Source organism: Oxyura jamaicensis, chromosome 4 (genome assembly GCF_011077185.1).
Source record: "Oxyura jamaicensis isolate SHBP4307 breed ruddy duck chromosome 4, BPBGC_Ojam_1.0, whole genome shotgun sequence".
In the NCBI taxonomy this organism is placed as follows: Eukaryota; Metazoa; Chordata; class Aves; order Anseriformes; family Anatidae; genus Oxyura; species Oxyura jamaicensis.
In genome coordinates, this window is record NC_048896.1 from 1,168,516 (window position 1) to 1,180,764 (window position 12,249).

At 58.7% G+C, this 12,249-nt stretch overlaps 1 long non-coding RNA gene across 1 annotated transcript; it reads left to right on the forward strand.

Moving 5' to 3' along the window:
* Positions 1-4,832: 4,832 nt before the first annotated feature.
* LOC118167169 lies at positions 4,833-5,885 on the forward strand. The gene is made up of 2 exons (XR_004750989.1): positions 4,833-5,245; positions 5,602-5,885. It is a non-coding gene; the product is annotated as an uncharacterized LOC118167169 (long non-coding RNA).
* The last annotated feature ends 6,364 nt before the right edge of the window (positions 5,886-12,249 follow it).

Below are 12,249 nucleotides of genomic sequence, written 5' to 3' on the forward strand. Positions count from 1 at the left end.
TCCACCCCTGGCATTGCAGGCTGGATTCCTGGGTGGGCATGGGTTTGGTGATGCCTCGAGGCAGCAGATGCAGCCGTGAGCACGAGGAACACCTCCCACCGAGACCCAGCGCCAGGGCTGGGACCCCCCAGGAGAGGACAGCGGTGCAGGGTCCCCTCTCCTAGGTGTGGGGGTCCCAGCACAGGCTGGCAGCATGCGGCAGCAGGGACGCCGTGCAGCAGGCTGGCCACCACCGTGCTGTCCCCTGCCCTGAGTGCCAGCGGCAGCACGTGGGACACTTGGCACGTGCTGGCCCCATCGGTGGCAGCGGGGAGGAGAACCAGGCTGGAGGACTTTGATCTCCTCCTTTAAAGCAAATATTTCCTCGCTGGGACTTTGCTAACCCCTCATCCTGACGGGCCGGATTCCTTCCTTCCTGCTCTGCAAGGAAAGCTCCAAGCAGAGATTTCGCTCTGGAGGAATTCATGGCACCCACCCTGGTGACAGGGCTGCGAGGCAGTCTGCGCTTCCCCCCTGTTTGTAGTTTGTCTTGTGTTCTTTGGACGGGAACCACGGCATTCAGAGCGCTGGCAAAGAGCAGAATATCCTGAGCAAGCACAGCTGGGCTGGCTCCAAGGGCCGTGGCCAGGATCCGGGGTGCGGGGACGGCTCTGCGCAGGAGCAGCTGCCCTGCTGGCGGGCACTGCGGGGCTGGTGGGGCACCGGTGTCACTGTCAGCAGGCACCCAGGGGTGGCAGTGGTGCCCCCCGGTCCCCTCCGTGCATCGGGAGAGGCAGCAGCCCCTGAGCAGCGACCCCCATGCAGCCAGACCCAGCCGTGTCCCCCTGAGCCCCCGGGGACAGCCAGGTCCCCCTGGCCAGGGGACGAGCAGCGAGCAGCAGCTCTGGACAGAGAGCAGCAGGTAATGAGGAAATCTTATCACCGCTTCCTGCTAATTTTCTGAGTGCACCACGAAAAAATACAGTCCTGGGGACATGTGTAACTAATTAAATGGTACAGGGAGAAGAAAAACACGGACTTTTTTTTCAAGACTTTGAATTATGTCTGGAGGTGAAGGAGTCAGCAGGCTCGGGGGATAATTAATCACCGGAGGTGAGGTGCCCTGGCTCCCCATGCCAGCGCCTGCTCCTGGCCGCCAGCCCTTGCAAGGCACCGGCCAGCTCTGAGAGCAGCCCCTGGTGCTGGCGTGGGGCAGGGAAAATGCTTGTGGAGCCAGAGCCAGAGGAGAAGGGCTCCGTGGGACATGGGACGGAGTTTGGCACGAGGGACCCCAAGGAGGCCGAGCTGGAAAGCTCTCTCTGGCTGGGAACTCTCCCAGGACGAGGTTCGGGCACGTCCTTGGTGCTGCTGGTGGGACCCCAACATTCCCATGCTGAGGGGTGTCGGCAGAGTCCCAAGGCAGAGCTGCACACCCAGGACAAGCAGCATTTGCCACCCGTGGGGCCAGGGACACTGAGCCTCTGCACCAGGCCCACCGAAACATCGTGAGCATCCTTCCCAAATGTCCCCATGGGGGCTGGCACGGAGCACACCCTGCTGGGTGCTCCCGTCCTCCCGGGGCTGCTGAGGGCCCCGGCAGCCAGCACAGAGGTGAAATGCTCTGGGTGCAGCTTCTCCCGAAAGGTGAGCGCTGCCCTCCTCACCCCCCGGTGCCGTGCAGAACATCCCATCCACCTTGTGCACTTCACGGCACTTGGTTACCGAGTTTTACTTTCAGTCCCCGCCCCGTGACCGTCTTGTTTCTGTGTGCTCCGTATCCAAGGTGTAAGAAGTCATCGAGAGCCGTTGTTAGCTGGCAGGGTGTATTTGGCGTGGGAAGCGGCCAGCAGATGCTCCGTAATCCCCGTGTCAGCTCACATCCTTCTCCCATCCCACGCGGGCACTGCACCCAACCAAGCAGGGTGCCTGGTTTCCGTCGCCGTGGCCCTTCCCCTGCCCTCCAGGAGGAGCAGGGTGCGTCTGGGACGTGTCTCCCCGTCCGTGCCATCAGGAGAGCTCTGCACGGACCCACACACGCCTCTCCCAGCTGCAAGCGAGGTTCCCCCGACATTTTTAGGGGGCAAGGGGGAGAGGCCAGGACTCTGCCCAGCCCCAGCCCAGAGCTCAGCACCATCCCTGCCTTGGGACAGCATGGGCAGCGGGTGCCACCAGCCAAAGCCAAGCTGCTCCTGTCCCCATCCAAGCGACCTGCAGGGAATGGGGGGGTCCCAATTTCCACCTGAGCTCACTGACGCACGGAGCTGGTGGATATCTGAGGCCGACGCAGCCCAGCTCGGGGCGTCCCAGCAAGGTGCGGGGGGGTCATCCCTCCTGCCCCCGCCTCGCCTGGCCACTGCAAGTGGGGATCCTGCCCCAGCCTGCGCAGGCACGGCCCCGGGAGGCTCCTGGCCGCTGGCTGCCTGCAAGCTGAGGCAAGGCTCTGTGGGTTTTCAAAGAGGCATCAGGCTCCTCGCCCAGGCAGCCCCAGCACGCACGGCAGGGCAAGGCGAGGGCTGCCGGCCTGGGAATGGCCCCACAGCCTCCCGCTGCCTGCCAGGGAGGGGAAGAAAAATCCCTCCCGCCAGCTTCTCCAGCACTTCCTTCCCCAGAGCAGAGCAGCAGGACGGGCCAGTGCCCTCGGGGTGAGACAACCCTGCCCTTAAAAGCCAGGAACAGGGGAAAGATGAGTGAGGGGTGCAGGGGGGCTCGGGCCCGCCCCGGGCAGCTGGGCAGGACAGGCATTTCTGTGAGCTGACCCAAATCTTTCCGAGGGAGAGCTGTCGTCAGGGAACGCTGATCCCGCACTTTAGAATGACTTTTTTGGAAACGTATCTGTTTCATCAACATGTTTTGTGAATAATTATGAAAACATACTACGAGGTCCAGGAATTTCGTTGGAATTCCATCATTTTTCCTGTTAGTTGGAACAGTGAAGTCAAAACAAAATGCTCTGACCACTTCAAAACCCACTTCCAACCTTGCCAAGAGGATTCTTTCAACAATAATTTCCCAGTTTATTAGAGGGCAATGTTTTCAGACCCAGCAGTGCCGGGGCTGGGGTGTCACATCCTGCACCCATGGCCCCGTCGCTCCTCCTGGGCTGGCCCTGGCCCCACTCCTGGGGGGTGATCACAGAGGGACGGGGGGGGCTCTCTACAGTGTGTCCCCAGCCCCAGAGCCTGGGGACAGCACGGCAGAGGCGGCTGGGTGGCCTTTCCCTTGCCATCACGGCACTTATACCTGCTCCTTTCCCAGGCTCAGGACCGGGGGCTGTAGTTCTGGGCCCTTTCAATTAGCATTCTGCTCTCCTGTGCTACCCAGCGCTTAGAGGTGTGTCCAGCCGGCACCCAGGGGCCCTCCCAGCCCGTCTGAAACACCATTTCCATTTCTGACCGGAGTAATTGGTGTCCTATTTTCCCCTCATTCATATGCAGGTGGCATGGGAAGGCAGGAGCCCGACGGGAGGAGCTGCCACCGAGCCCCTCGCTGCTGGCCACCAGCGTCACCGGCTCTGCTGGAATTTATCCCCTGCTTCCCCCAAAACTGTGGGCCCACAGAGCAGGGGCCAAGCTGGCAGCCTCTCCGGATCGGTGCCTGCTTGGAGATCCAGCTGACAGAGAAAAATAGCTGCCTGCCATCCACCTGGGTCCCAGGGGTGTTTGTCTGCATGGCTGCTGGTATTTGTCACGGGGATCGCCCAGCTGCACGCCTGGCAGCCCCCGCATGTCCCCAAGCCGTGGGGGGCCCCCAGAGGGGGTGAGGACTGGGGGAGTCCCCTCCTCGTCTGGCTGTCACCTCGCAGAAGGCCCCGCTGCTTGCTGCCAGGAGGACACGGCCGTGACAGTGCCAGCGTGGCAGCGCGGCAGGAGGGGGCCCTGCGCTGCCTCCCCAGGGGACGGTGACTGATGGGTGCATTAGGCTGGAGAGAGAGCAGGTGGCAGGAGGGCAGCCCGCAGACAGCCGCGGCTCGGTGACACGAGACAGGGAACACTGATTACTTTGCCAGCCCCAGAGCAGACACCTAATAACAAGGCGGCGAGGGAGCAGGGACAGGACGGATAAATAGCTCTGAGGCTGCAGGGCTTCTCCGCGCCACCGCAAGCTCCTGCGTGGGGGGTGTATGGCCACGAACTTTGCTTCTGCTTGATCCTTGTCTGCGGACGGGCTTGGGCTGCGAGCAGGGTGCGTGCGTGTGCCTGCCCGTGCGGCGCTGGGCACAGCAGGTCCGTCCAGCCCCGCGCTCCGCAGCCCGGCCTGCCTCTTGCTGCAGCTCTGAGTCACCCGGGCAGGAAGGGCAAGGCACCGTGTTAACAGCTTCCCCTCCAGCAGCAGCTGCAGGGAAGAGAGGGGTTTGCTCGGGAGGTGCCAAGGCAGGGCAGGAGGCCTGCAGTGCCCACATGGCCTCGTACACGTGTGCGGTGCCCCACGCGTGGGGCTGTGTGCGGGACACGTGGCAGCGGTGGGCAGGGGTGTCCTGAGGGGTGGCACACCGTGTCCTCCTCCCCCAGGGCTCTACCTGCACCCTTCGTGTCTGCGCCACCACCATCAGGTGTCTCAGGAATGAGTCAGTGTCCCTGCAGCCACACGGCCTCCTGAAATTATAATGTCCTTATTATCATTTCATTTTGGGGTGCTCTTTAAGTAGTTAAAGGAGATGGAGGTAGAAGAGGCAAAAAAATAAAGGAAAGATCGCCAGGACTGAGAGGGAGAACATCTCCCCAGGGAGAACGTCACCGTGTTGCAGTGGATGTAAAATCCTCTCCCCCCCCAGGAGAAGCGGTGTTTGCCCTGGCAGCAGCCCCGGGGGATGCAGACCCCGTGCCTGGGGAGGTCGGCTGCTCACCAGGAATTTGGCACAGCCGCCCGGGAGCAGGGCAGCTGCCCCGCTTGGACAAGCGTCTGGGATAAAAATCAGTGCCAGGATCGCTCAGACAAGTTGTGCTGCTGGGGTCACTGCACGGTCCATGGCCCATCTCGTGCCCGGGGATGTGTGCTGAGGAAGCACAAGCCGCTGGCTGCCCTCCAGGAATAGATAAGCTGTTTAGTTATAGAATAACTCGATTAACCAGGCTGTGCGGGGACAGCAGATCACCACTGCCAAGCCCGAGATGCGGGCCCGATGTGCCCTTTGGCCTGTTGTGATAAAGCAGCAGGTTCAGCCTGGAGCAGGAAGGAAGGTGGGAAAGCCTTGCTGCAAAGTCGGGAGCGGCGCACATACCCAGGGACTCGAAGGACACCTTTGGCAATAGCTCACGAGGACACAGAGGTGCTGTGAGCTGCATAACCCGCGATATGCCATGCCACCCCATCCCGTCCCATCTCACCCCCCTTTCCCTGGGCAGCCAGCAGCAATAGCAGCAGCCTCCTTGTGGCTCTGCCAGGTCCATCCCTGCCCGATTTCTCTGACCTCGCTCGCTGGCCCTGATGCCCCGCACGACCCCTGGCTGCTCCCCGGGCTTTATCCCACCTCCCAAGCGGCCAGAGCTGCCAATATTTGGGCTGCTGCAGCCCCGGAGCTGCCGTGCCTTCCCAGACTAAGCACGGGGCTGCGAGTCCATGCCCCAGTGACCGGGGTGGCTTTGCTGCTGGCCCTGCATAGAGCACTTAGTGGCTTCATCTCAGCCCGCCTCCTGAGGCCTGGGAGCAGCCCTCCGAACCTAATGGACGTGACCCGATTTGTTAGTGCTTGGTGTCTGCCCAGCCCACTCCAGGCAGCAACCTCAAGGCCAAGGCTGGGAAAAGATGGGACTTTTCTCCCTCTGGAGGGGTGAGACTGGGAAGGGAAGAGCACCAAAACTTCCTGCAGCCGTCACAGCTTCCTGGGGCTTAGCTGGAGAAGGGAAGGTCGGCTCATCCCGGGGACAAGCAGCTCATTTGCTAAATTAAAGCTCTAACCGAGGAACCAATTTTTGTGTGTGTGTAATTTCTCCCTTCGTAGTACTGGGTACTTATCCTGCTAATTGCTGGCACCTGGGGCAGACCGGGCGGGTGTTTCCACAGCCCAGCAGCACCGGGAGCTGGGCTGCTGGTGCAGGCAGGGGGCAGATCTGCCCTCCTGTGCCAGGGGGAGCGGGGCAGGGGGGCTGATCCCAGCCCCGTTCCCAGCCCCGTTCCCAGCCCCACTCCCAGCCCCATGCCACCCACTCCTCCCAGCCCAGCCCCTTGCCAGCTGCGCACCCTGCCCTCCTGCTCAGCACTGCTGCGGGAAGGGGAGGGAGGAAAAGCATTGCTTAATTCTCTCCACGAGCAGGGGAATTGCTTTATAGCCTCTTTCAAGCCGTCTCCTCTGCCACTGTGCAGCTTCCTGGGGCGCTGGCTCTGCGATGGTTTTAATGAGGGAGATTTCAGAGGTGGTGAGTAAGGCTGTGAAGCCTCACTCAAACCCGCGGCCAAATCCCTCCATCAAAAGAGCCAGAGACTTATAAGCAAAGCCCTCCAAACTCTTCCTGAGGCTCTGAGCCTGGTCCCTTCTCCTGCCCCTGGCTTTCAGGTGTCCTCTCGGGAGCTTTCACCTGTAGCTCCTGGTGAAATCAGCTTAGGTGTGCCTGCCTCCCTCCTTTCGGTGCTGACAGCGATCCCTGACCTCACCCCATGGCAGACAAACCACCAGGCAGAGGGCGGGTGAAGAGAACGGCCTCCTCTGCCCTCAGACCATGAGATGGAGAAGAACTGGCCGGTGGCGAGGCAGAGGCATGAAGCCAGGGGCAGGGGCACTGCCCCCCTGCTCTGCCACCCCCTGCCCCGCTCTCCCGGCAGGCTCCCCTGCAGCCGCCCCCCGCCGCGGGCTGCTCGCTTCGCACCAAAGACGTCTCCACTTTCCCCACAACACATCATAAGGCAACCACACAAACCAGAGGATGTAAGTCTGAACGGCTCCGGGCGCATCGGGCAAATGTGATCCTGCCAGATTAGGGAAGGCATTAGCGGGGCTTTGAGCCCTCGCCTGGGTCTGGGGTTTATGTACGGCCACGGTCACCGCTCCCAGAGTGACACTGCGATACATCACGCCTGCCAGCCGCAGCCCGCGGCTCCCTGGCACCCGGCCAGGCAAAGGTAATTTTGTGCTGAGTGATATCAGAAGTCAAAATGAGCCCCACATACCTCGTGCAATTCCCAGTGGCTGTAAAACACCTCGGCCGTCTCCCATCCAACATTTATGTGTTTTGCATTAAACTTCCCCAAATTAGTGCTAAGTGCATTAAAGTTGTAAAAATAGCCTGCGTAAAACCCCATTAAATGCTTAAATATACGGACCCGGTGCACGGGGATCTATAATTCAGGCCGGAATTCGGGAGCCCTGTCAAGCAGAGGTCCCGTGCCTGGGGCGACGTCGGGGCCCTCGGCTGCGCGGGTTGCTGCGGGAGGAGATGGTGCCAGGGCTGGGAGCAGCTTTTCCCCCAACAGGAGCTTCCTCCGAGACGTCAGACGTTGCGGCTCTATTAATACTCGCCGAGCATCGGATGCAGACAAGACAGGCCGGGGGGATGGGAGGGGAGGAGGCAGGCGGGGAGGAAACATCCCGGCTTGGCCTTACGCACCACTGTCCTGGCACGTCTGGGGGATAATGGGGTGGAAGAAGGCCCGAGGGAACGCACGCTGGCCCGGGTTCAGCTATTGTGGGGAAGCAGAAATCTCGCTCCTGCCCTGCATGAGGCTGTTACCACGTTTCAGAGGGAGCCGGCAGCACTGTCGTCACTCTGGGAGGAGGTTTTGCAAAGCTCATCTCCCCCAGCACTGCCCGCTCGGGGTGGGGATCCTCCAAGCACTGCCCATCTCCCCCAGGTGCTGTGCTGGACCCAAGTGCATCACGTCTGCGGGGGCCTTCTCCAGCGACCCGGGTTTGGTGTTTGCATCCCAGGGTGCCCGGACACCCCGACCACAAGCACAAGGAAGATGTCACCACGTGGCGGCTGCATTCAATGCTTCCCATCATCCCGAGACATCTTCCTCGTGGTGCTCTTCCCTCCACCGGTGGAGCCGATCCCCCGATCTCCAGACTGCAACCATGGCAGGGCAGAACCAGTCAGGGAGGAGGCTGCCCACAGGGGTAGGGAAGGGAGATTTCCTGGTGTTTGCTTTTCCCACGCATTCCCAGAAAGGTGGGGATCTTTTCCAGGCTGATTTCAGGCTGGCTCATGGCCGAAGCGAGCTGGGAAATGTGCAAACAGCCATAAAATCACCCAATCTGAAGAGGAAATAGCTCGGCCTCCCCGGTGTTTTTCCCTGAGGGAGCAGACTATCAGCTCAGCCTCCGGGTCTAGAAAAGCAGACCGAGGGCCAGGGAGGGAGGTTTGGCTCCTTTGATCCCGCTGCTCAAACTCCAAAGGCTCTGTCCCACTCCCTGCGCTCTGCTCCTGCCACCACCACTCTCCATGCGCCGCCCCTGACAGCAAGTGGGCCACGCTGGCACTTTGGGAGGGGAAAGGCACGACCACTTGTATCACACACCGTGCTGGGACAGCACCCAGGCTGGGCACCTCGTCAGGGTCCCCTGCAGGAGGGGAGCTAGACCCTGCTGCCCGGACCCTTTCAATTGCAACTGGAGAAGAAGCTTGTGACCGCACCCGCTTTTTCTTGGCGTTATTCTTCTGCCCTGTAACACCTCTCCCTTGCTCTGCTCCTGCAGAAGAGAAAAAGCCCATGAGTGATGTCCCGAGCGGGACAGCCTCGGGTGCGCGGCCAGGTCCTGGTGGCTTCTGGCCACTTTACTCCGTGCTTCCTCTCAAAGGTACCTGTCCAGCTTTATTACTGTCACTTCCCAACCCTTTGGAAGCCTTCCCAAGATGTACTTACGGAATTACTGTTCCCACTCTGCAGAGAAAACAGCTAAAGCCTTGTTATAACTCCTTAATGTTAACATCTGAATGGAGGGATTATCCTCCCTTACAAAAGGCTACATGTTTGTTTAACGCTGTTTTCACTTGTTTGAGAGCGAATTTTATAAAGTCCCTTTCCCTCCCTGCGCCTCCCCCTGGCTCCAGCCCTTCAGTTTCTCGCTGGGGATGGAGCAAGCCCCGGGCGCCTGTACTTTTCCTGCTGGAAACACTGCTTTTAAAGCCGCACCGAGATGGGGCCTTCGGTTTCACTTTTTGCAAGTTCCCAACTCATCCGTGTCCCCAGCTCTGCTTGCACTGGGAGGTCCCCAGCCCACTTTTGGTGCTGAACCTGCATGGAGCCTGCCTCGTGGCTGGCAATGCTGCTGATCTGAAGAGAAATGCAACATCAATAAAGGTATCTATCTGCCCACCGCCGGCTGGCTCTGCCACTGCTGGTGGCACTGCAGGGGCATTTGGGGAGCACGAGCAGCAGCCAGGCGCAGGGCAGGACCCACCCGCATGGGAAAACAGGGTGAAACCACAGCCCACAGCGTGGTGCCCTCACCATCCGATGTGCACGCAGCAACAGGATCAGGCCCATGGCTCAGCTGGAGAGGGAGCAAGAGCCAGTGGGGAGGAGACTTCCCTGCGATCCGGAGCAGCAGGAGCACAGGGTTCCCCATGTTCAACTTTGGGAAGTGCAGAGGGGCAGGAGGGAGTGGGGAGAAAGGGGAACAAAACTCCTCCGGAGCTGAAAAGCTTCCAGCGGGCTCGCGCTGCCTGCCTCGCATCCCGCACCGCATCCCTTGCTGCATCCTGCACCACATCCCTCATTACATCCCCTGCCACATCCCGCTCAGCACCCCGCTCAGGACCCCGCTGCGCATCCCCGCTCCCCCCCAGCGCCGCCCCTGCCCGAGCCGCCCGCCCCTGCCCGCCTGGCTCCGGCACGCACGGAGCCGCTGAAGCTTTTGGACCAACTGCGTTGTTTTTTTTAGAAGCCACAATATTTATAAATGGTTGGTAAAATATTTATGTTACGAGCCAGTTTGCCTTGTTGGTTTAAAAAATTAATATAGCATTAACTCCTCTCAGAACATTTAGGTTTTTAAGAATTGAGCTGAAAATTAAACAATCGTTGGATTTGTGGTGGGAGTAACGTGGCAGCAGGAGTATTTATCACGTGCAAAACAAATGGGATTGCCATTTCTCTGCCAAAGGCATCAGAATTTGGGGGTATTTTTATGCCCTGAGTAAATATTCTCAATTCTTTGTGAACAGTTTAAAAAACAAAAAATAATAATAATAAAACCTGGTGGTTAAGAACGATCAAAACAAAGCCAAGACACTGATGTCATACTTAGAAAATATAGGAGGCTTAAAGATAAACTTTTACATTGGTCAAATATAGAAACTAATTATACCACCAGGCTCCCTACAAGGATTTCTCTATAAGGTCCCTCTGGTTTTGTCCTCTTTAAAGAACTGCTGATGCCTCGTGGAAAATACTGATAAACAATTTGTTCTCAAGCACGGCCTGGCTCTTCCCTGTTTCTTTCTCCTTTGTTCTCTTCTGCTGAGCTCCGTGTGAATGGAAACAGAGGCCAAACTCATTTGGGGTGTCGGTGCACTACGTGGTTTGGCCGGGGCTGAGGCTGCACGGAAGGGCTGACGGTCTCCGCGTGGTCACCCCCGGGCTGCCACTGTCCCCAGGCGGGGCTCGGGCCAGGGAGCGGCAGCACAGGTATGCAAAACCTCCAGGAAACCTTGCTTTTTGCTTCATTTTCTAGAGCCATTCCAGGGCAAGAGACGAGGCGTGCAGCGCGTGGTTGTGCCTTAGGTCCACAGGCGGGTGGAGAAAGGTCAGAGGAGGAAGAGGAGGAGGTGGATTTGGGATGGTTTCCTCTTGCCCTAGAGACAAATCTTTCTCTTCAAGAAGCTACACGCTGGAACCTGAAATAAGCCCTCGAGTTTGCTTTGACAAAAGAGGCAGAAAAGGGTGAGAGAGGAGGAAGAGCACTTCTCATGGGGTTAAATATCTGGTTGAGTAACCCTAGTTTGAGTAACCCTACCTAATAACACTCTTCCATTAATGCTTGGTGTTAGTTGAGTCAGCAGCAGAAGAATAACAGCCTACATTTTCAAGAGCAACCGGTGATTTTGTGAGCCCAACTTGACAGCACTTAGAAAGCAATCAATTCTGCGCGCTCATCCTCCCAACGTCAGGCAGCTTTCAAAGGTCTTGAGATGGGCACCAGAAAAGCGCCTCTGCTTTTCGACTGCCAGGCCAACGCTCTTCGGGAATCCAAGAAATATTTTCATGGAGTAATTGTGCAAGAGCAGACTTGTCCATTAAACTGCTAGCCCTGCCCATGGTTATAAAACCAGAGGTGAAACGGCTGAGAGGGAGCAGCCGGCTGCGGAAGGGGGGTAGGGAATAATAAACCTCACAGAGCACCGCAAAGGAGAAAGGCTGCCGAGAGTATCAGATCGGGCCTGATAAGCTGAACCATCAAGGGAGCAAGCCAATTACTGGCAGAAAAAGGACATCGTGGAGAAGGTCGGAGCGGATTGTCGTGCCAGTGGATGTGCTAAGGTCAAGAGAAGGAAAAACAAGCCCAAGCAAGGCGTGGCAGCGAGGAAGGAGTCACCAACCCCCAGTGCTCCTCACATACCTTGAATAGCTAAAATAATAACATAATAAAATCCAAACTAAACTGAAGACGCTGATGTCACCTTAGAAAATATTTAAGAGACCTACACTTTTATACCAGTAAAGTAAAGGCAGCGATTAATTAAACCCCAGCATGCCTTAAAAGGCGTTTCTCCCGACTGCGTGTCTGCTCCCAATGAAGTGGTTTCTGCGCGCGGGCTGGGACACGCGGCGTGGGAACGGGATATTCCGGCAGGGAAAGGAGGTCAGGGCGCTGGGGAAGGGTGGCAGGAGCCGAGGGACGCCCGCGGCGGAGGACGAAGGGCCACCAGGGCAGGCAGGTGGCAGCTGGCAGGGGTCGTGGGAGAAAATCAGCCACGGGGACCTTGTGCTCCAGGTCCGCGATCAGCAGCAGCCATCCCGAGTACGCGTGGTGGTGGATCTTCTGGTTTGTGGTCTTCTTTTGAGCATCCAGCACCCTGCATGGTCAGAGGGAGGGGATGAGCACGGCTGGGCCATCCCTCTGTGTGCCCAGGGACCCGATCCAGCCCAGGAAGGGTGCTGGGGCCACCACCAGCCCGAGGACCGCTCATGCGAGGGCGGCTCTGGCCGTGGGCAGGAGCAATGTGTCCCCATGCCAGCTCTCTGAAGGAAGAGGTCCAGCCCGGCAGAGGAGCAGCCCCATGGGTCGGGCAGCAGCAGAGAAGCCTCTGCCTAAATTGCTTCATTTAATCTATTGTTCAGCTGACTACATTGAAAATGGAGCATGTAATTGTTTCCCCGAATAGAGTCGAACACCAT